This window comes from Cherax quadricarinatus, chromosome 30 (genome assembly GCF_038502225.1).
Source record: "Cherax quadricarinatus isolate ZL_2023a chromosome 30, ASM3850222v1, whole genome shotgun sequence".
In the NCBI taxonomy this organism is placed as follows: domain Eukaryota; kingdom Metazoa; phylum Arthropoda; class Malacostraca; order Decapoda; family Parastacidae; genus Cherax; species Cherax quadricarinatus.
The window spans coordinates 24,494,698-24,520,075 of NC_091321.1; the positions used below are offsets into that span (position 1 = coordinate 24,494,698).

General features: G+C 40.9%; 1 long non-coding RNA gene across 1 annotated transcript in view; it reads right to left on the reverse strand.

Annotated features, from left to right (window-relative positions):
• Positions 1-24,875: 24,875 nt before the first annotated feature.
• The window catches only part of LOC138853434 (uncharacterized), a 53,089-nt gene continuing 52,586 nt past the window's right edge, over positions 24,876-25,378 (reverse strand). Inside the window, exon 3 of the long non-coding RNA XR_011392618.1 lies at positions 24,876-25,378. This exon is cut by the window's right edge and continues 1,192 nt beyond it. This is a non-coding gene — a long non-coding RNA (uncharacterized lncRNA).

Genomic DNA, 25,378 nt, shown 5'->3' on the forward strand with positions numbered 1-25,378 from the left:
GTGTCTGACTCGATTATTGCTGACTTAAGCATAACAAAAACTCAGCTGTTTATAGCAGTACAGTGTTTTTTAAACACTCTAAGTGTGGTGCTGGAATTTTCAGTATACCATTAAAATGGCTTGTTTGAAAACTCAGTTTCAGTCTTTACAGACTAAGATTACACAATTAGAAAATCTAATTTCAGTCTGTATAGGATTAACTCAAGATACAAACATAGATTTTGATGATCTTGAGGTCAAATTTGAATTATTTACACAACGTCTGGAAATAATTAATTCAGACTATACACATTATGAAAATAAATTTCTTGAATCAGATCCATCTGAGGATGAAATTAAAAATGTTTTGAATACATTTAGTAATCAACAATTAAGGTGGACAGGAGTACAGGCTATCTGCCGCAAAACTCTGTAACAGAGACCTACTGTAACTAGTGGTCAAACACCTGTTACACCTGTAACAACAACAAGTGTCCCATTACCAAGCTTACCTACATTGTCATTACCTATTTTCCAAGGTCATAATTATGAAGAATTCATTAGTGGTTTTCAATCCATAGTAAATTCACGAACTGACATAGATGAGATTGCCAAGTTCAATTACCTTAAATGTCTTGTGGAAGGAGAACCCTATGAACTGATTAAGTCATTTCCGGTGGTTAAAGGCAATTATCAAATAGCCTTACGTGTCTTAGCAGACAATTACTTTGATGCTGACAAGGCCAGAGTTAGACATGCAGTCTTAATATCAAGTTTGAAGCCACCCAAACATTGTTTTTCAGACTTACAGGCATTTAGAATCACATTAGACAATAGTCTCAGATCTCTAGATGCTAAATATGACCTAAGGCAATGCGATTGGTTTATCAGTGGTATTGTACAAGATAAGTTGTCACCACAAACTATTGAACGATTAAATATTATGTTCAATGAACGCTATTTCACTTGTGAAGAAATTAGCAATGGTTTACAAACAATAGTTTCATGCATGCAAGCAACGAGACAAGATGAAAAATCCACAAATCTGCTCTCCCGATAGCTCGAGTTGAGTTATCTAATAAATTACACAAAACCAATGTGCTAACACTATTTGATCAAGGCTCACAAAGGTCCTTCATAAGAAGAACAGTGTTACAGAAACTGAATAAACAACCCTATACCAGAGTACAGTTAGATATAGCTGGTTTTTTCCACAATTCTGGTAAACAGACATATGACCTAGCCAGAATCACTGTTGGTCTAGGAAACAGGAAAAAGACAGTAGAAGCTGTGGTAGTAGATGATTTGCCTAAGTCTGTGCAGATCCAGGGATTAAAAGAAACAGTTGCAGCACTGAAAGCAGCTAAGGTCAAGTTAGCCTGTCCTGACATACAGACAGACACTATTAGTCCAATTGATTTAATCATTGGAAGTGATTATTATCACTGTTTTGTGCAAAATATAGTAAGTAAACATGATGTTCACTTGCTGCAAACAGCAGGAGGCCACATGATATGTGGTCCCATTCCCTCTCAAAGTGGGAAAGAAGCTGATATTGATTCAGTGGAAAATGTACTAGTTACGAGAATAACCGCTGATCATGTACCACAGCAAAAATTATCATTACTGGAAGAAATGAATGAACCAGTTGATAAGTTGTGGGGTTTAGATGAGATAGGTTTTGATGTAAATAAACCAAGCCCACAAGAGTCTCAGACTTATAACCAATATTTGGACACTGTCAAATATAAAGATGGACAGTATTGGGTTAGGTTACCATGGAAATTAAATCCACCACATCTGCCTAGCAATTATCGCATGGCTTTCGGACAGATGAAAGCACAAATACATGAGCTCAGGAAGAATCCAGAGCTACTGACTGTCTATGATAATATCATACAAGAACAGTTGGACAATAAATTCATTAAGGAAATAGTCGAAGATAAGTTGAAGACAGAAGCTCATTATCTCCCGCACCATGGAGTCAGAAAAGATTCTGAAACCACTCCACTACGTGTTGTATATAATTGCAGCGCACGTGCAAATAAAGATGTAGCAAGTCTTAATGACTGTCTGATGACCGGACCCTCACTAACTGAGAAGCTTGGAGACGTGCTTATGAAATTTCGCACAAACCCATATGCCTACACGGCTGATATTTCCAAAGCTTTCTTAAGAGTAGGACTACAAGAAATAGATAGAGATTATACTCGATTCTTGTGGTCTGAAAATCCACATGATCCTCAAAGTCCTGTGAAAACTTATCGTTTCAAATCAGTATTATTTGGTGCAACATCCTCTCCATTCTTACTAGAAGCTACTCTAAATACACATTTGAAGAAATCTGAAAGTCCCTTCAAAGAAATCTTAAAGAAAAGTTTCTATGTGGACAATCTTCAAGGTACTGTGAATAAAGAGGAGGATTTGAAATCCTTATACAGAGAAGCTAACAAGGAGATGAAAGAAGCAAATATGCCTCTAAGGATGTGGAATACAAATTCAAAGCAATTAAGGGAACTTATCAAAGAAGATTTCCCTGAAGCTGAAATTCCTGATTGCAACAATATGCTGGGACTTAATTGGAACACACAGGAAGATACTTTGAGTCTCAAAAGGATAAACAATAAATCATGCAGTACACTCACTAAACGTAGTTTACTGTCAGAGGTATCACAATGTTTTGATCCTCTAGGACTCGTCTCACCAATTACCATAAAGGGTAAAATGCTTATGCAAGATGCATGGAAACTCAAAATTGGATGGGATGAGAACTTGCCTCTAGAAATGAGTCAAGCATGGGATGAAATATCCAAGGAGTTTAAGCAACTTCATCAAATTACATTTCCCAGACAAATAGGTCAAGAGGGAAACAAGTACACATTACTTGTGTTCTGTGATGCGTCAACCAGAGGTTATGGCGCTGTAGCTTACATGAGTAATGCTGAAGAAAGTACACTAATTACTTCAAAGGCCAGGGTAGCACTCTTGAAGGTCAGAACAGTACCACAATTGGAACTGACAACACTCTATGTAGGAACAAAATTAGCTGTCTATCTCAACAAAGTACTTGATCATCTCACTATTGAGAAAACCGTGATCTGGAGTGATAATGAGGCAGTTCTCCAGTGGTTAAGAAATAATAAGAGTAAGTTGGTCTATGTACAGAACAGAGTAGCAGAAATAAAAGAGATGCAGAGAGATTATCTCTTTCTTCACGTCTCTACCCAAGAGAATCCAGCTGACATGTTGTCAGTGGTGTCCAACTTAAGAAATTTGTGGATAATAAATTATGGCTCCACGGACCGAACTGGCTTTCTAATGAAAATAACTGGCCTCAGCAAAAAGCTCACATTATGCCAGAAGAAACAGTCTGCTTGAACACAGCAGAAATAAGTTGTGTAAATACTGCAGACACAACAGAAATAGACATTGATGGATCTAAATACTCATCTTTGGGTAAACTCTTAAGAGTTACAGCTCTTGTTCATTGGCTAACAAAACTGATTGTGCAAAACGCCCACAGTAACGTGTTACACGGTGGGGTAGCTGACACACTTTGTCATATACGACAATCCTACTGGATACCTCAAGGTCGACAAAGTTTGAAAAAACAAATAAAGGACTGTATTACTTGTCGTCACTACGATATGCGAGTATGTCAGTATCCAGGTTCACCTCCATATCCCTCTGAAAGAGTTTGTCATGTCACTCCATTTGAGGTGACAGGTGTAGATTACACTGGACCAATAATTTTAACCAAAACAGTTGACAAAGTTCCCATCAAGGTGTACATCTGTTTGTTCACTTGTGCTACAACTAGAGCAGTACATCTAGAAGTAGCCACTGACATGTCTGCTGAAACCTTTATCAAATTATTCAGAAGGTTTGCAGCCAGAAGGGCATGTCCCAGACTAATGATTTCAGATAATGCAACGAACTTTGTTGCTGGTGCTGCTTATATAAGCAAGATCTTTGATCAACCAGAAGTACAACAGATGCTGAATCAACGCAGATGTCGTTGGAGATACATTCCTCCTAAATCTCCATGACACGGCTGATTTTATGAAAGAATGATCGGCATTGTAAAACGTTGTTTAAGGAAGACTCTTCATCGTCAAAGAATAGACTTAGAAGAATTCCGTACAGTTGTGACTGAAATAGAAAATAGAGTCATCAACAGACCTCTAACTTATGTTACCGATGATCTGGACAATTTAGACAATTTACTCCATGGCAGAAGGCTCGAACCTGTTCCTCCCATGAATGATAAAGAAATCATAGAGGATCCTACTTATTTCGAACCTGAGCAACTCAGACGTAAATTCAAACACCTTAATAAAGTGATTGAACGTTGGGAGAAAATTTGGCGAGAAGACTATCTCACCTCATTGAGAGAACACTTCTATGGAGCTGGTGTTCCTGAAAATCATAAGTCCTTAAGACCTGGTGACATAGTGATTATCGACAATGATGGTCCGAGGTCCCAATGGCCACTTGGAAAAATTGTGACCATATATCCTGATGCAAATGGAATGATCAGGACAGTTGATGTTTTGAGCAAAGGTGTAGTGAATAAGCGGACAATAAATAAACTAGTGCCGTTAGAATTACACAGTGTTGAAAACAAAATTAGTGATTCTCCAGAAACCACACAGACTAAAGCTGTTCAGAAAAGACAAGCAGCAGTGGTGGCGAGTGAGAAAATTAAATTAATGTTAAGTGATGAATAGTTCACCTGCAGCGAACCTCTGCCGCCCCCCAGTGTGGAGAAATTTTCTCCAGGAGGGGGGTATCAGCCCCCTTCAGCCCCTTCAGCCCCTTTCAGTCCTGAGGGGCCCAGCCCTCTCAGAAGGGGCAAGCGTCTTGTTTACTGCTACAGTGAGTAATTGATCACAGATGCCATACGAGTATGCGACGTGGTCAAGTGACCGCTGCTCCTTGCAGAGTGTATTTTAATAAGAGACAGTACATCTCTTACTTTAGCAGGACAATTAAGGAAAATCCTGCTCCCACTTTGTTACCATAGTAAAGACAGTGGACATTTTTTGTCTATGCTTAAGACAGCAAGAATCAAACATTCTGCTTTGCTTCATCGAGGAAGTGGCAAGGAAGCAAAAGTACTAGGTCAGCTTTTTTTTTTTGTGCTAGGGGAGTGACGGCATGGGGTGCTGTGGCGTCTTCAGATTACTTTCGATCTGTGCGTTAGTGTGAACAAAGTATCTCATAAACACAATAAACACTTAAGAGAAGTGTGATCAGCTTCTTTAGTGATAAGATTGTGAACAATAAAGACAAATCTTGTGGAACATAGTGTACCAGTGTGCGTTTTCCTAGACTATGGAAGACGTGGACATCCAAGGACACTTCAGCTTCTATCAAGTCACCGATACCTGTCGAAGGTGTGAAGAACACCATAGCTCACGCTACAAGAGCAAGGTAGGTTACGAATTTCTTGTAGTACGGGGGACTGCGCAGTTCTTGAGTCGCAAGGAGTTTGTAATCAACCTATAGTCGGCAGTAAGGTGTGGACTTTTGAGTCCAAACAAGTACGTAATTTATCAGCAATCAGTGAATGAAATATGCTGACATAACACCCCCTAGGGGTAATTTATAATCTTACAAATTATAAATCTTTACAGCCCGTTGAGAGATGACTTCGACAGCTTCTCAAGACCTCGTCTGCAGGGGCGGCTGTGCAGGCGATGAGTTGTCTTTCTAAGTTAAGTACAAACTCTTTAAACTTAACTGGTAATGCCATTTCTCAACATCATGCACACATCTGTACCATTTACCTTTATCAGGAATTCTGTTTAGCTGTTTGGGTTAAAAAAAAATCCAAATAGAAATTGGTAATGACTAGTTAAGGAGGATTTCCCATCGCCATACAAAAGTTTTGAGTGAAAAACTGACCATTAAGCACAAATGTTGCATCAGTAATGCAAAGTTTAATAAGCTCAGTGAATGTTAAATTATGATTGGACAGTTGTTCAGATAGAAACATATTAAGCCATTAACTGCGATTCTTGTGAATAATTACATAACATTAAACAAATAACCCGTACAGTCACACAGTGTGACTTTGTAAATGGTCCAGGTCGGACCGAAACGATATCGTAAGCCCCTTGCTGCTTTATGCGAGTTATTTGTTTATTGTTCCAGTCACGGTGTTGTGCCTTTTTTGTTATTTAATTACATAACATCTAAATTATCCACATTATAACATTGTTCTTGACGCTGCTGTTGGAAATTTCGCCTCCATCTGAGCTCAATATAACTACAAACTATTTTGATAATTTGTAAGTGACTGAACCATTGAAGCTACTGATGACTGATATTGAACACTCACACACACGTAGGCGGGGCCAGGAGCTGAGACTCGACCTTTGCAACCGCATGTAGAAGAGTACACATACAAATGTGTCCAGAATGTGCAGGTAAATGAATCATTAGTGTAAACCAGCGCCATTAAAGTGTGCTGAGAGGGTGTTAGAGCTGACAGGGGGGCTTGAGTGCAAGGGGCTTACCTTGAGTGCAAGGGGTTTACCTTGAGTGCAAGGGGCTTACCTTGAGTGCAAGGGGTTTACCTTGAGTGCAAGGGGCTTACCTTCAGTGCAAGGGGTTTACCTTGAGTGCAAGGGGCTTACTTTGAGTGCAAGGGGTTTACCTTGAGTGCAAGGGGCTTACCTTGAGTGCAGGGGTCTTACCTTGAGTGCAAGGGGCTTACCTTAAGTGCAGGGAGGCTTACCTTGAGTGCAAGGGGCTTACCTTGAGTGCAGGAGGGCTTACCGTAAGTGCAAGGGGCTTACCTTGAGTGCAAGGGGCTTACCTTGAGTGCAAAGGGCTTACCTTAAGTGCAGGGGGCTTACCTTGAGTGCAGGGGGCTTACCTTGAGTACCGGGGGGCTTACCGTAAGTGCAAGGGGATTACCGTAAGTGCAGGGGGTTTACCTTGAGTGCAGGTGGGCTTACCTTGATTGCAAAGGGCTTACCTTGAGTGTAGGGATCTTACCTTGAGTACAAGGGGCTTACCTTGAGTACAAGGGGCTTACCTTGAGTGCAGGGGGCTTACCTTGAGTGTAGGGATCTTACCTTGAGTACAAGGGGCTTACCTTGAGTACAAGGGGCTTACCTTGAGTGCAGGTGGGCTTACCTTGATTGCAAAGGGCTTACCTTGAGTGTAGGGATCTTACCTTGAGTACAAGGGGCTTACCTTGAGTACAAGGGGCTTACCTTGAGTGCAGGGGGCTTACCTTGATTGCAAAGGGCTTACCTTGAGCGCAGGAGAGCTTACCTTGAGTGCAGAGGCTTATCTTGAGTGCAGGGGGCTAACCATGAGTGCAAGGGGCTTACCTTGAGTGCAGGGGGCTTACCTTGAGCGCAAGGGGCTTACCTTGAGTGCAAGGGGCTTACCTTGAGTGCAAGGGGCTTACCTTGAGTGCAAGGGGTTTACCTTGGGCTCAGGAGGGCTTACCTTGAGTGCAAGGGGCATACCTTGAGTGCAGGGGGGCTTACCTTGAGTGCAGAAGGCTTACCTTGAGTACAGAAGGCATACCTTGAGTGCAGGGGGCTTACCTTGAGTGCAAAAGGCTTACCTTGAGTACAGAAGGCTTACCTTGAGTACAGAAGGCTTACCTTGAGTGCAAAAGGCTTACTTTGTGTGCAGGGGGCATTCTATACACTCAACCACTCCCTAATAAATCTCACTCTGACACTACTCTTGCTGTTAGTACTCTCACTTAGTATTCTCACTCGCTACTCTCATTACTCTCATTCTTACTACTAACACTCTTACCACTCTCACTCTTATTATTCTCACTCTTACTAACTTCATTCAGTACTTTCATTCACTACTGTCATTCACTACTGTCATTCAGTACTATCACACACTAACTCCATTCACTACTTTCACTCACTGTCAGTAGAGACAGGAAACGTGGCTGTCTCGCGTTCACCAGACGGAGGATCGAACCTCCACCACGTCCCCACCCACATGAGTTTATCACTTAACACATATAATAATAATAATAATAATAATAATAATAATAATAATAATAATAATAATAATAATAATAATAATAATAATAATTAGTACAGTACTCTCATTGTCACTACTCTCCGTCCCTCACTACTCTGACTAACGTCACTAAGCTTGCAATTATAGTGCCATTAGATGCAACATTAATTCATTAACTTTCATGACTTCTGGTAACAAATTCCACGAAAACGAATTAATAGTTTATCCTTGATCTTTTGCATGGCAGTGTCACGGGAGTCACAAGACTGGGACGGAGTTTGGCATCACGAGCGACGCACGTTCCCATGTGTTTCCTGATACCATCTAGTTGTTTGGATGCAACATATGTTTCGAGGTGGGTTTTGTTTGTCCACTTGTAGTTAAATGTGCCTTTTTTATGTTGGTGTGTGTAACAGAGGTTAATCTAACACGACTTTAAAAAAAACATATTGTTGTCAAGAAACTGATGTTGGGAAACGCAAAGTGATTAGTAAAGGAAGGATGGGATGGATAATGTTTAGTAGGTGTTGAGTTGTTGACATGACTGCGTTGCCTGGCAGATTGCCACACACTGCCTGTGTCTAACACACGACAGACACAGACACCGACACACTGTCATTATCTTACAATGACAAACAGTCATTAACCTACCCTGACACACACACACACACACACACAGTGTTATTATCTTACACTGACAGACACACTGCCATCCAACAAGTTACTTGTGACACAGTCCGGTCACACCGTATTATTCGCAGTCTTGTTTCATAATTGTCTCTCATCTGGACCTCACGCACTACGCAGTTTTGTTGCGACTGAATACTTTTATTTTCTTTCAAAAGAAAAAGCTTATTTTTTTATGAAAGAATATGACAAATGTCCCTGAATACATATATGGGTAGTATCAGGAAATAACGACGACTATGCAACACTCAGGACATTTCGAGACATTTCGCCCGCTTGGGACTTAATTTAGTTGAATTGATGAAGCCCTCAGCGAGCGAAACGTGTCTGCGTACGTACCTTCATTACACAGCTTGTAGGTATTGTCATACCTAGTACTTGTATTAAGCTGTGTAATGTGTATTGGTGTACCTAGTACTCGCACTACGCTGTGTAACGTATACATAGGACTGATGTGATGTTAATGTTTCCGTATTTTGATGCTCGTCTCTTCCAGTAATGGTAATTCCAGTAATTATAATTTTTGTTGTGGGACGTGATTTGTGGTGATGCTAGTAACTGAAACATTCCCTAGTGTGTCAACTCCAGTTCCTGTCCCACCTTGAGAGTGAGAAAGTGGACTATAAATGATATGAACCCTTAATGCTGTTGGCAAAGAAACGTCATGATTCGTCATTATATTTTGCATTAAGCAGTTGTACTAGTCACTTTCGATAATTAAATAGATTGAGACGAATCTGTCCGTCTGTATGTCGGAAGAGGCACTCCGTACCTTGGCTTTCTTCAGTGAGGGCGAATGACAGGGGCATATGTATGGAGGAATTCCTAACCTTCAAGGTGGGGACAGAAACTGGTATTGATACAGTGGAAAAATGTTCCAGTGACTACAATCATCACAAGTCATGTCCCATAACACAAATTATAACTGGGAGAGATGACTGAACCAGTTAATAAATTGTGGAACTTACATACTCCAGCCATTGATGTGGATAAGCCAAACCCACAAGAATCTGAAATTTATAATAAGTACATAGACACTGTTCAATATGAAGGTGGTCAGAACTAATGAAAACTAATGAAACCAATCTGTATAGCATTTACCGCGTGACTTTCAAATATATGAAACCTCAAATTTAAGAGCGTAACTCCTGACTATGCATGATAAAAGTCATACGAGACCAGTTGGACAATAGTATTATTGAGAAAGCAGTCGAAGACAAACAGAATATAGTCTCCTTATCTCCCGCACAATGGGATCAGTAAAGATTCGGAAACTACACCCCTTCATGTTGTGTATAACTGGGGTGCAAGTGCCAAAGGAGACGTGCTCGTAGAATTTCACACAAATCTATATCCTTATACTGCTGAAATTTTAAATTTTTTTCAAGAGCAGACCTACAAGAAGTCGACGGAGATTGCATTCGATTTCTATGGCCAGAGAGCCCACAGGATCCTCAAATTCTTGTGAAAATTTGTCGGTTTAAGTACGATCTTTACGGTGAAGATCCTCGCCATTTCTACTAGAAGCAACTCTGAACCCTCATTGGAAGAAGTCTGCAAGACACTCTTAGACCATGCCCGGGTGGTAGCAGCTCCAGCGCTTTACCAGTGAGCTACGAGGCTTTCAACAGAAAGAATATGGAAACAAAACTTCTGCTCATGTTTTCATCAGTGGCCACCGTTTGTAACCTTAACTAGACGGGGAATCGAACCAGAGCCACGGTTCGACCCCTTCTTTCCCGTTCATTCTTCTGTGTATTCATTGACATTTGTTTATTACGACTTATATTGTGTTTATATTTACACCATGGTTGTTCAGTATATTTATAGATAGGGTTGTAAAGGAAGTGAATGCTCAGGTGCGGGATTAAAATGTAAAGAATCAAACACAAAGTGGGAGTTGTCACATTTGCTTTTTGCTGATGACACTGTGCTTTTGGAAAATTCTGAAGAGAGGTTGCAAGAGGGTAGTGGCCGAATTTGGAAGGGTATGTAAAAGAAAGAAATAAAAAGTGAACATAGGAAAGAGCAAGGTGATGAGGATAACGGATAACAAAACCTTAGATAATGAAAGATTGGATATCAGATTAGAAGGAGTATGGAGGAAGTGAATGTGTTCAGATATTTATGAGTGGTCTTGTCAGCAGGTGGGTCTATGAAAGACGAGGTGGACCATAGAATTAATGAGGAAAAGGAGGCCTGGTCACAGACCGGGCCGCGGGGGCGTTGACCCCCGAAACTCTCTCCAGGTAAACTCCAGGTAAGGTGCAGTGAGGCATCTGTGAAGACAAATTACATTATGCATGAAGCAAAGAGAGGAATGTATGAGAGTATAGTGATACCAACGCTCTTATATGGGTGTGAAGCATGGGTGGTGGATGCTGCAACAAGTAGAAGGCTGGAAGCAGTGATGTGTCAGAGGGCAATGTGTGGTGTGAATATTATGTATGCAGTGAATCTGTAGCTTGGAGATTAGAAGGAGATGAAGGGTTACCAAAAGTATTATTCACAGAGCTAATGAGGGGTTGTTGAGATGGTTTGGATATTTAGAGGGGCTAGAACTAAATAAGCTGTATAGCCCTTGTGGCTTAGCGCTTCTTTTTGATTATAATAATAATAATAGAACTAAATAAAATGACTTGGAGGGCGTATAACTCTAAAGTGGAAGGAAGGCAGGGGGGAGGGAAGGGAGGGGGTGAAGGAGGCTTTGTGTTCCAGGAGCTTAAACTTCCAGCAAGCGTGCGTGAACATGTTGGAATAGGGGCGAGTGGAGGAAAATGTTTTTTATGACGACGTAATGTTGGGTGTGACCAGGGTAACATTTATGAAAGGATTAAAAAAAATGGTTAGTCGGAATTAAGTCCTGGAAGTGTAAAATACATTGCTTGTATTCTGAAGGAGGGATGGATATATGTTGCAGGTTTTGAACAGTAATATCGGTACGCCTCTGGCAAGAAAGTGATGAAAGTGTTTCTTCTTTCTCGGGTCACACTGCCTTGGTGGGAAACGACCGATTCCAGTAAACTACTTAGATTGATTTGGATTACGCTGGAGGCACTTTGAGCCTCAAGGAAATGAACCAGAACTCTTACAGTAAACTCACCATTTATAGATTACTATCTGAGATACCACAGTGCTTTGATTCATTATGGCTTATCTCGAAATTTGCTATAAAGAGTAAAATGCGTGTACAAGAATCCGGAACACAACTTAGATTGTGAAGAAACACCAAACCTAGCGTGAGTCCACGGAGTTTAAATTATTCTACTACATTTAAACTCCTCAGGCTTTTATTTCTACTGTGTAATTATCATACATAATAAGGTAGCAGCACACTGCTGATGTATCGTCTTTTTAGAGTATTTGGAGGCATTTTCTGACATCCTTCATATTTAAAATATGTCGAGTATTACACTTTAATTGGGAAATGATGATAATTTACGATTTTTAGGACTGTTTCCTGCTATCCAATTTTGTTTAATAAAATAAAAATCCCCAGGCCAACAGAGAAGGATGTACACTTTTTATGTGTGTTTTCTGACGCCTCGACCAAAGCTCATGGCACTGTGGCTTACATGGGCAATGCAGACGGATGCTTGTTAATCACTTCCCAAGCAAGAGTGGTTCGTACCTTTTGAAGGTCAGAACAGTGTTACAACTTGGAATAACAGCACTCTATGTGGGTACCAAATTGGCAATATGTATCCACAAAATTTTAGTCATAGTTGCTGACTGTATTTCCTTGCACTAAAGTTTCCCAGCTCAAGTTCACACATTTCATTTCTATACGCTCAGATCTATTTTTGGGACTGGGATTAAATAATAATAATGATAATAAAATAAATATGGAAATTAGGCACTGGTTTTCATGGTTTCATGCATGGAAGGAGCGTGCATCATTGCATAGCCACCTTTCTCACCCTGCACACTGACAGTTCCTACACTACCTTCCTTGACCTTAAATCCGCTTTCGATGTAGCCAACCGACATGTAATAATTAGTGAACTTGCCAGAATGGATGTTGGAGGATGGCTTCTCCGCTGGATTAAAGGCTACCTGTCCAACAAAATCGTCTGTGTTGTTCCAGGGACATAGAAGTGTAACTAAAGACTTTGAATTAGGAACCCCACAGGGAGGTGTGCTCAGTCCCACACTGTTCAATATTCTAATTAATGCATTACTTAATGCTATGCCTAGTCAGCCCCATAATTATGTGATTAGTTTTGCTGATGATATAATGATTCACACCACCGGATTCTCCAACACCCAAAACATTCTTAATCATGTACTAGCCTCGTGTCAGGACCTGGGGTTGATAATCTCTACTGATAAAACAAAGATACTCAATAGGCGTCCTCCTCGACAGAGAGGCACAGTTCGTCAGATCCAATTGCATGATGGGTCTCTTCTAGAATATGTAAGCAGATACAGGTATCTAGGCTTTGAGGTTCCACTACTTGGACCTGTTGTAACAAGACTTTGTCGCCAATACAAAGAACGACTAAGAGCACTTAGAGTTGTGGCAGGGCTTCACCCCAGGTATGGTGCTAATGTTAAAATTGTGAAAATGATGTATCTTGCTTATATTAGATCATTGGTTGATTATGCTGCGCCACTACTTGCTCTTGTGTCTGACTGGAAGCTTGGAGGGCTGGAAAAACTGCAGAACGAAGCAATGAGGATCATCCTAGGATGCCCTCGTACTGCCAAAATTTTAAATATGCAAAAAGAACTTGATATTCCAAGCATCAGAGATCGTGTTACTGAAAGAAATATCCTAATTGGGGTTAATATGCTCAGGCAAGCTCATTCAAACCCCTGCACAGAAGCCCTCCAAACTTTCCTCAGCACTGGTGAACACTCCTCCAGATGGATCGAAAAGACTGGAACCGACCTCCGCATGAATCAGATACATGATCTATGTCAAGTAAGGCAACAGCGGCACTTCTCCGCTCCATGGAATATTACCCCATTCCAAACTACCATTCCTCCATTTCCCCCCAAACTACTTCTTAAATCACAACCAAAACTTCGCCTTGAAGCCAAACATGAGGCCTTAAGCTGTATTGATAACTTAGTCACACAGCACACACTCTCGCAAATTATTTACGTTGATGGTTCTGTTCACCAATCCACTGGTGCAGCTGGTAGTGCTGCTGTTGTCGTACAGAGTGATGGCTCTCTTAAAGAAATTGGAGCACGCATCAATAATTGGGCCTCTACCCTTCAGACAGAACTGTTTGCCATACTCCTTGCACTGAAATGCATCTATGTATCAAAGATTGACAGTTTAATTGTAACTGATTCTCTGTCATCCATAAATGCTCTCAACTCATTAAGCATAAATTGTGGCATGCTTGTGTCAGAAGCCAGACACAGGTATGGTAGGATTGTGGACAGTGGAGTCAGAGTGCACATGCTGTGGATTCCATCTCACATTGGTCTTCAGATGCATGATAGAACTGATAAATTGGCTAAGCTGTATGCTTTCAAAGAGGGAGTAGATTACAATCTTGGCTTGTCAGGTAGTAGTTTGAGAACAATAATACGAAAAGAACTTCAGCTGAATTTTATGGACTTAAGGCTCAGGGAGATTGACACCAGTGAGTCCATCTATCATCATTCTATCATGCAGGAGGAGCCACATGTCTATGGTGCATCCAACAAAATAAGCAGACTCTTGGATGTCACTACTGCCCGGCTCCGGCTGGGTTACAAGTATCTTTGGCAGGTTAAATCACCACCACCAGATGTAGACCAAACGAAATGTAAACTTTGCCAGATGGATTATTGTCACACCCTGCGTCATTATGTACTGGAGTGCGATAAAATTAATGAATTTAGAAACAACTCACTCAGAAGTGTTCAAGAAATGGCTAAGTATTTTATCCACAGTGGTATATTACAGACCATTCTGGAGAAATACCCTGACTTTGCTAGCTGTAAATAAAGCATTACCACATGTGTGCATGTGTGTGTGTGTGTGTGTGTGTGTGTGTGTGTGTGTGTGTGTGTGTGTGTGTGTGAGTATGAGTGTGTGTGTGTATGAGTGTGAGTGTGTGTATGAGTGTGTGTGAGTATGAGTGTGTGTGCGTGTGTGTATGAGTTTGTGTGTGTGTGTGTGTGTGTGTGTTTATGTGTGTGTGTGTATGAATTTGTATGTGTGTGTGTGTGTGTGTGTGTGTGTGTGAGAGAGAGAGAGACTCAGCAATCAACATTTGCACCAATAACTCACTACAGTTGTGACCGGGTGTGGAAGTGTGAATTGCTCATTACTCTAAAATTTGTTCATGATTGCAGCCATGTATAAACGTAAGTAACCATTCTTACAGTATTCATTACCTTTGTAACTTGTGAGTTCATTACCTTTGTAACTTGTGAGTTCATTACCTTGTACCTAGTTCAGCCATCAAAACTTTGGAGCCCGGTCCCTGGACCCATTGTGTACCTCTGTAATCTGTAAATACCTTTGTAACTTGTAATGATTGTGACTAGACCTACCTGGAGTTCATTACCTTTGTAAATTGTGAGTTCATTACCTTTGTAAATTGTGAGTTCATTGCCTCTGTGGCTTGCTCAGCTATCAAAACTTTGAGGCCCAGTCCCTGGACCCATTATGTACCTCTGTAATCTTTTGACTACCGCCCACAGGATGGGTATGGGGTGCATAATAAACATATTAAATTATTAATTTTCATTAAACATTGTACTGCCAGGCATAGAACTGCCTTGTTCCAGTAAGTCCATGTATCTAAGGTTGACACTTTAATTGTAACTGATTCTCTGTCATCCATAAATGCTCTCAACTCATTAAGTATAAATTGTGGCATGCTTGTGTCAGAAGCCAGACATAGATATGGTAAGATTGTGGACAGTGGAGTCAGAGTGCACATGCTGTGGATTCCATCTCACATTGGTCTTCAGATGCATGATAGAACTGATAAATTGGCTAAGCTGTATGCTTTCAAAGAGGGGGTAGATTACAATCTTGGGTTGTCAATAAGCAGTTTGAGAACAATAATACGAAAAGAACTTCAAATGAACTTTATTGACTTAAAACTTAGGGAGATTGACACCAGTGAGTCCATCTATCATCATTCCATCATGCAGGAGGAGCCACATGTCTATGGTGCATCCAACAAGATAAGCAGACTCTTGGATGTCACTACTGCCCGGCTCCGGCTGGGTTACAAGTATCTATGGCAGGTTAAATCACCACCACCAGATGTAGACCAAACGAAATGTAAACTTTGCCAGATGGACTATTGTCACACCTTCCGTCATTATGTACTGGAGTGTGATCAAATTAATGAATTTAGAAACAACTCACTCAGAAATGTTCAAGAAATGGCAAAGTATTTTATCCACAGTGGTACATTGCAGACCATTCTGGAGAAATACCCTGACTTTGCTAGCTGTAAATAATGCATTACCATGTGTGTGTGTGTGTGTGTGTGTGTGTGTGTGTGTGTGTGTGTGTGTGTGTGTGTGTGTGTGTGTGTGTGTGTGTGTGGGTGTGTGTGTGCGTGTGTGCGTGTGTGGGTGGGTGTGTGTGTGTGTGGGTGTGTGTGTGGGTGTGTGTGAGGGTGTGTGTGTGGGTGTTGGTGTGGGTGTGTGTGTGTCCTTGTGTGTATGCATATATTTGTACGCTCGTGTGCACATGTCCGTGCGTGCGCCCTGGTGTGTGTATGTGTGTGCGCGCGCGCACTAGTGTGGGTGTATGAACCACTTAATATTTGTATTTATAACTCATTACAGTTGTGACCAGGTGTGGACGTATCAGTGGTTCATTACTTTGTAATTTGCTCATGACTGTAACCATGTATAGGAGTGAAGCTGATTCATTACCTCTGTAACTTGCCATGATTGTGACCAGATCTACCTGGAGTTCATTACCTTTGTAACTAGTTCAGCTATCTTAACTTTGGGGTCCAGTCACTGGACCCATTATGTACCTTTGTAATCTTTTGACTTCCGCCCACAGGATGGGTATGGGGTGCATAATAAACATATTAAACAAAACTCCAGTAAGTCTGAAGAGAGGAAGTGCTACAGTAACCAAGTCAAGGTCAGGTTACGAAAGCCACCTAACCACACTCAATTTACATATTTCAGTAGTAGATATTACTACTGTAGTACTAACGTGACTTATGTCTTATACTGTATGACACGTATATTTGTATTTATTATTATTATTATTAACACAATCGTGGGGAAGCGCTTAATTCGTAGGCCTCATACAGAACCTTGGGAATGGTAAGGTAATCAGGTTTCTGTGTTATCACAATGTTGTTTGTTATCACAGTGTTGTGTTATCACAGTGTTGTGTTATCACAGTGTTGCGTTATCACAATGTTGTGTTATCTCAGTGTTGTTTATCACAGTGTTGTGTTATCACAGTGTTGTGTTATCACAGTGTTGCGTTATCACAATGTTGTGTTATCTCAGTGTTGTTTATCACAGTGTTGTGTTATCACGGAGTTGTGTTATCACAGAGTTGTGTTATCACAGAGTTGTGTTATCACAGTGTTGTGTTATCACAATGTTGTGTTATCTCAGTGTTGTGTTATCACAGTGTTGTGTTATCACAGTGTTGTGTTATCACAGTGTTGTGTTATCACAATGTTGTGTTATCACAGTGTTGTTTATCACAGTGTTGTGTTATCACAATGTTGTGTTATCACAGTGTTGTTTATCACAGTGTTGTGTTATCACAATGTTGTGTGTTATCACAGTGTTGTGTTATCACAGTGTTGTTTCTTATCACAGTGTTGTGTTACACAATGTTGTGTGTTATCACAGTGTTGTGTTATCACAATGTTGTGTGTTATCACAGAGTTGTGTTATCACAATGTTGTGTGTTATCACAGTGTTGTTTTATCAGTGTTGTGTTATCACAGTGTTGTTTATCACAGTGTTGTGTTATCACAGTGTTGTGTTATCACAGTGTTGTGTTATCACAGTGTTGTGTTATCACAGTGTTGTTTATCACAGTGTTGTGTGTTATAACAGTGTTCTGTTATCACAATGTTGTGTGTTATCACAGTGTTGTGTTATCACAGTGTTGTGTGTTATCACAGTGTTGTGTTACCACAGTGTTGTGTTATCACAATGTTGTGTGTTATCACAGTGTTGTGTTATCACAGTGTTGTTTATCACAGTGTTGTGTTATCACAGTGTTGTGTTATCACAGTGTTGTGTGTTATCAAAGTGTTGTGTTATCACAATGTTGTTTATCACAGTGTTGCGTTATCACAGTGTTGTGTTATCACAGTCTTGTGTTATCACAGTGTTGTGTGTTATCACAGTGTTGTGTTATCACAATGTTGTTTATCACAGTGTTGCGTTATCACAGTGTTGTGTTATCACAGTCTTGTGTTATCACAGTGTTGTGTTATCACAGTGTTGTTATCACAGTGTTGTTTATCACAGTGCTGTATTATCACAGTGTAGTTTATCACAGTGTTGTGTTATCACAGTGTTGTGTTATCACAGTGTTGTGTGTTATCACAGTGTTGAGTTATCACAATGTTGTTTATCACAATGTTGTGTTATCACAGTGTTGTGTTATCACAATGTTGTTTGCTATCACAGTGTGTTATCACAGTGTTGTGTTATCACAATGTTTATCACAGTGTTGTTTCTTATCACAGTGTTGTGTTATCACAGTGTTGCGTGTTATCACAGTGTTGTGTTATGACAATGTTGTGTGTTATCACAGTGTTGTGTTATCGTAATGTGTGTCATCACAGTGTTGTGTTATCACAGTTTTGTTTATCACAGTGTTGTATCACAGTGTTGTGTTATCACAGTGTTGTGTTATCAGTGTTGTGTTATCACAGTGTTGTTTATCACAGTGTTGTGTGTTATCATAGAGTTGTGTGTTATCACAGTGTTGTGTGTTATCACAGTGTTGTTTATCACAATGTTGTGTTATCACTGTGTTGTGTTATCACAGTATTCTTTTATCACAGTGTTGTGTTATCACAGTGTTCTTTATCACAGTGTTGTGTTATCACAGTGTTGTTTATCACAATGTTGTGTGTTATCACAGTGTTGTGTTATCATAATGTTGTGTGTTATCACAGTGTTGTGTTATCACAATGTTGTGTGTTATCACAGTGTTGTGTTACCACAGTGTTGTGTTATCACAATGTTGTGTGTTATAACAGTGTTGTGTTATCACAGTGTTGTTTATCACAGTGTTGTGTTATCACAGTGTTGTGTTATCGCAGTGTTTATCACAGTGTTGTGTTATCACAGTGTTGTGTTATCACAATGTTGTGTTATCACAGTGTTGTTTATCACAGTGTTGTGTTATCACAGTGTTGTGTTATCACAGTGTTGTGTTATCACAGTGTTGTTTATCACAGTGTTGTGTTATCACAGTGTTGTGTTATCACAGTGTTGTGTTATCACAGTGTTGTGTGTTATCACAGTGTTGTGTTATCACAATGTTGTTTATCACAGTGTGTTATCACAGTGTTGTGTTATCACAGTGTTGTTTCTTATCACAGTGTTGTGTTATCACAGTGTTGCGTGTTATCACAGTGTTGCGTGTTATCACAGTGTTGTGTGTTATCACAGTGTTGTGTTATCAAAGTGTTGTTTATCAGAGTGTTGTTTATCACAGTGTTGTTTTATCACAGTGTTATGTTATCACAGTGTTGTTTATCACAGTGTTGTGTTATCACAGTGTTGTGTTATCTCAGTGTTGTGTTATCACAGTGTTGTGTGTTATCACAGTGTTGTGTTATCACAATGTTGTTTATCACAGTGTTATGTTATCACAGTATTGTGTTATCACAATGTTGTTTGTTATCACAGTGTGTTATCACAGTGTTGTGTTATCACAGTGTTGTTTCTTATCACAGTGTTGTGTTATCACAGTGTTGCGTGTTATCACAGTGTTGTGTTATCACAGTGTTGCGTGTTATCACAGTGTTGTGTTATCACAGTGTTGTTTCTTATCACAGTGTTGTGTTATCACAGTGTTGCGTGTTATCACAGTGTTGTGTTATCACAGTGTTGCGTGTTATCACAGTGTTGCTTGAACCCATTATGTGAGATTTCTCTGAACGTACTTAATCCACTGAGGCATTTTGGACACCTCTCGTTAAGGTAACGTCTTGTGGCCAGACATTCTCCAGAAGTGAAATTTCGCCCTACTTAACAGTTTTTAGTGCACAACAATACTTCAGTCTGAGTACAAATGTGCTAAGAATTATCTGTTTTTTGGCATTACTTTTTTTGATAATTCCATCCAAACTTTATTTTTTTCTAGCAGTTGCAATAGTAGCATTAAAAGAAATCTTATGAGTTGACACAGTTTCTTTTCTTGGTGACTCTTCACAGATTATGGAAGACCGATCCAAAACTTTATTGCATTAATTATATTTATGATTTGGCCAAAGTCAAATGACCAAAAATTCCACTGAATGGGTCTTTATGTAAGTGAGACCGGTATCAGAAAATGTTCCTTAAATGAAGGATCTAATATGGTTACCTCTAAGTCCCTTACATCCGTCTTCCACTCTATCAAGTGACTTTTTGTTTTGTTTGTTTGTTTGTTTCCTGTATTTTCTCTAAGTTTAACGTGGTAGGTTAGATGATTTTTTTTCTTTGCCAAATATAATTTATGTATTCTGTAGCTCATTGAGAAACTTGGCTTAAATCGGCTTGGAGGTTTGCTGTGTCTTACTGACTGTCATTTACATACAGATTTTAAAATCGTCTGTGACAGATATTATAGTACTTTGATTTATATTTTTGTCGGTGTTCCACGTGAAAATGAGAGAAAAAAAAAGACTATTGGAGCAAGTACTGTGACTTGAGGAAGACTTTTACTGTTGAGGTCTCTGATTTTACTTTATTGACTACTACTGTTTAGGTCTAAATTGTAAACAGAGCTGAAGATCTATTTACAAAGCTTATGTAAATTATCTCAGCATTCTTCTTGTCTTCGAGAGCTTCCATAACCAACTCGCCATTGTTTACATGTTGCTAGTGGTGGGAGTGTCCTGTTCTTAACCCATGCTACTCTGAGCCATGAAATGTTAGGTAACGCTTACTAGGAAAAAAGACAGGTGTTTCCTAACTCGGGTCTTATTCATATGATGATCCGCAGCTGGGTCACCTGACTGAAGCCTTACGCAGGCTTACCTGTCCACCCCTTTAAAAAATTTAGTTATTTTAATTATTAAATAAAATTAGGGTCGTGAAAATGTTGCGATTCTTTTCAACAGTCTTCACGATAATCTCTTAAAGATTTTAATCTGTAACGATAATGCTATCCTTCAGTAGTTTTTTTGCTATTCCTTTACTATCACCTGTGAGAAGTAAGATTCTATCATTTGTTTTTTGAGCTTATGGGATGACGCCTATGTCTAGATCCTTACTATAAATAACATGGGATGTAACATGTCAATTAAAATCCACTTTTTGGACTCGCATATAGACTTTTTTCCAGCGAACTGTGGGGCAGTTAGTGACGAACATGGTGAAAGGTTTCACCAAGATATTTCAACCATGGAAAAATGGTACCAGGGCAAATGGGGCACAAAAATGCTTGCAGACTATTGCTGGACATGGGCAAGAGATGATTCTTCAGCAAACTATAAACGTCAAGCAAAAAGGCAGAGTTTAAAACATACTGACACATATTATACGTTATTATAAAACAATCAAATACTACAGGTCTCGTATCTTTAAACCTGTAGCCAATAAACATTTTTCAAGGTGATGTTTGGATTCAGTACATGAAAATACATAAGAATTAACTAATATCATTTAAGAAGCATACAACTTTTCAAAAATGGGTATGAGGTGCATAATAAAGATATTAAACTAAAAAAAGACGAGAATTTTGCCTTGGATTATATACAGTATTAACCTGTTTTAGATGGCGCCCCCTGTCACAGTCCACATCGGTGTATAAAGGGTAAGGGATGAGCAACTATGTAGATTATTGGTTTAGGGAGACTTTAAAGCAGGGGGGAGGGGGGAGGAAGGGAGAAGGAGATGATAAGGAATGGAATATTGGGTATTTTAGGGGCGGGGGAGCGGACAGAGCTAGGGGGTAGAATTAGTGAACAGGAGGTGGGGGAGGCGGTAATGAGCATGAGTCGGGGAAAGGCGCTAGAGATTGATGGGATCCCTAATGACTTTTATATTGTAAATTGGGATTGTATAAAGGAATGTCTGGTCGCTTTGCTAAACTGTATGAAGGAAGGGGGTGTGCTGGGGGAGACGCAGGGCATGGGGGTAGTTCTCTTGGTTCTTAAAGGTGGGGGGGGGAAGACCCTGGGTGCCTATAGGACGATCTCCCTCATGTGTTCTGATTATAAACTATTTGCAAAGGTGTTAGGCAATCGCATGAAAAAAAGGTGATTGACTTAGTTATACATAGAGGACACTATGGGGTACCAGGTCGAAGTATGCGAGAGGAGCACGGGAGGATTAGGGATTTTTTGGAGGGCAGACAGGGAAGAAGCGTCTTGGGGATCGATTGGAAGCTGGCGTATGATTGCGTTGATAGAAGTATGTTGAGGATAATTTTACAGGCACAGGGATTTGGGGACGAGATAGTGCGGTGGGTGAATACTTTGTATACGCCTGCAAGGGTCAGGGTACAGGTAAATGGGAAGTTGGGGTTGCCGGTGCAGTTTCGGGAGAGGTTTCAGACAGGGTTGTCCGTTGTCTCAAATCCTCTTTGCATGCTTACAAGACCCCTTTTATAGGCTTATAAAGGAAGGTGTGAGGGAACGGGGCGGGGAGGGTCCTAGCAGACCTGGGATTGTGGTGTATGTGGATGACACTGCAATTTTAGTGGGAGGGGAGACTGGTTTGGGGAATGTGGGCCGTATAATTGAGGTCTTTGGAGCGGCTGCTGGGATGAGGGTTAATGGGGTAAAATGTAAGTTATTGGAAGTAGGTACGTGGGTGGGGGGGGGGATTGGGGGGGAAGCGTATGGGTGGAACGTTGTGGATAGAATTAAAATTTGTGGGGTTGTGTACATGGCGGATGCTGGGGAAGCGCAGAAGGTAAATTCTGGTGAGGTTGTGAGTAGGGCGTTGGGTAGGATGCGAGGGTGGAGGGCCGGGGATATAACATTGCAGCAAACGGTGGTGGTGGTAAATTCTTGTGAATAGCAAAGTATGGGGAGTAGCGGAAGTATATCCCCTGAGGTCAACCGATCTTGAGGAACTGCAGAGGGGGGTTTTGAGGTATGTGTGGGGTTATGGGAGGCAGTGGCTACGGAAGGAGGTGGCCATGATGAGCGTGCGGCAGGGTGGGCTGGGTCTCATATCATTTGGGACGTGTGTGAAGGCGATTTATGTGAAGCAGAGTTACCTGAGGGTGGGAGGGGAGAGGGGTAGGAGAGTGGGAGCAGTCATGGAGTATGTGAGGAAATGGTGGACTGGGAAGGAGTTATTGGTGTGTGAAGATATGGTGCGCAATTTGTTGGCAACACAGGATGCAAGGAAGGTAATGGTAAGAAGGCTTGCAAGAGCAGGTAGGCACGGGGGGGGTGATACAGGGAGTAGAAACGTATCCGATGTATGATTGGAGGGGGATTTGGGGAGACTTTAGAAAGCTCACCTGGAGTTTACCTGGAGAGATTTCCGGGGGTCAACGCCCCCGCGGCCCGGTCTGTGACCAGGCCTCCTGGTGGATCAGAGCCTGATCAACCAGGCTGTTGCTGCTGGCTGCACGCAAACCAACGTACGAGCCACAGCCCGCCTGGTCAGGAACCGACTTTAGGTGCTTGTCCAGTGCCAGCTTGAAGACTGCCAGGGGTCTGTTGGTAATCCCCCTTATGTATGCTGGGAGGCAGTTGAGCAGTCTCGGGCCCCTGACACTTATTGTATGGTCTCTTAACGTGCTAGTGACACCCCTGCTTTTCATTGGAGGGATGTTGCATCGTCTGCCAAGTCTTTTGCTTTCGTAGTGAGTGATTTTCGTGTGCAAGTTCGGTACTAGTCCCTCTAGGATTTTCCAGGTGTATATAATCATGTATCTCTCCCGCCTGCGTTCCAGGGAATACAGGTTCAGGAACCTCAAGCGCTCCCAGTAACTGAGGTGTTTTATCTCCGTTATGCGCGCCGTGAAGGTTCTCTGTACATTTTCTAGGTCAGCAATTTCACCTGCCTTGAAAGGTGCTGTTAGTGTGCAGCAATATTCCAGCCTAGATAGAGCAAGCTCAGATTACAGCCGCGGGTTCGGGAGCTGGTGTATAGATTTTTGTTGGGGATTTTAGCTTCGAGGTCTGCTTTTTCGGATGGGTTACGTGGGTGTGGGGAATTGTCCACTATGTTGGGAGGAGGAGACAGCTTTCTATGCTGTGTTTGTGGAACCTTGGAGGCTGTCAGGATATGGTTAGCGAGGGTTCTTTGTATAGTGACGGGGGGGGGGAATAACATTTCGACTTTGAGGGCTTTGCATTTTGATGTGGAGGGATCACCAAGGATGTTCGACGGGCTGTGATGCATGTAGTGGCAGATTTTTTTGTATGTTTCATGGGGTATGAGGGAGGTGGGGAGTGGTTGTAGAGTGCGGGCGCTTGCGGCGCATGTGTACCGCTCAATTTGCAGGAATAGACTTTTATATGGGAGGGTGTGGGAAAATAGTTTTACCTTGGGTTATCGCAATCTGACGGTAGGTGTGTTGGTAGGGTTGGTAGCAAGGTAGCACAGGGATGGGTTGAGTTCTCGGGACTGTCTTTCTTGTTTGATTTTGGAGTTGGTTGAGGTTCGAATGTGGTAAAGAGAGTGAGTGGTATAGCAGCGTATGTGGGTGTGCAAACGTTAAGCATGAAGGGGGGTATGGTGGGGGGGTGGACAGAGGACATGTGGATATCAGGGACTGGGGTTTTGACTTAAGACGGAAGGTGTAGATTGTGAGAGTGGAATTGAGTATAATATAGTTGGTATAGGGTCAGGGGTTGGAGGGGAAGCTTTCTGACTTGTTCAGGGGCCAGGATGGTTTTTGAATGCAAGTAGTAGTACGGCTCTGCATATGTATTATGGGCCTTATGTACAGTATCAGATTTTTTTATTGTTTTATTCTTTGTTTCCCTGTGAGGTTGATACTCCATGGGGTAATTATACTTTGCAATTCTTGGGATATAATAGTTTATTATTACCTGAAACATTGTTTGTCTTTTATATACATGAATTTTGGAAAGTTGCTTTTGTATGTTCAAAATTTTTTCTTGAGTGATATGGACCTGTTTTTATGTAAACGATGATACTTACTGATGTTATGTGTTGTCATGTGCAAGTGCTGTAAGACATGTGCTACTAGTAGACTGTAGCTTTGGTTTATGTTTTAGGACCTTTGGTGTAATTTGAGTTTTATGTGTTAAGTCTTTTGTGTTGTAAGTTAATGATATATTTGGACTGTATTATATATATGTGTGCTTTTAGGTTAAAGCATAAGTTCTGTGTACACTTTTCGTGACCTTCCTGTCTTTTAACTCAGATAAGGGGGGGGGGTTGCCAGGGGACAGGGGGCTTAGTTTATGGGGTACTATGGATAATACCATGCTGTTACTTTATATTAGGTTGAATTAGGTATTGGTATTGGAAACAGGAGATACCTTATCGTAAAAATTTTGAAGGTGTTTGAGTACGGTACTCTCCTTAAGTAAATTACTCTTTATCTTTGTACCTTATTGATGTACGATGTTAATAATGG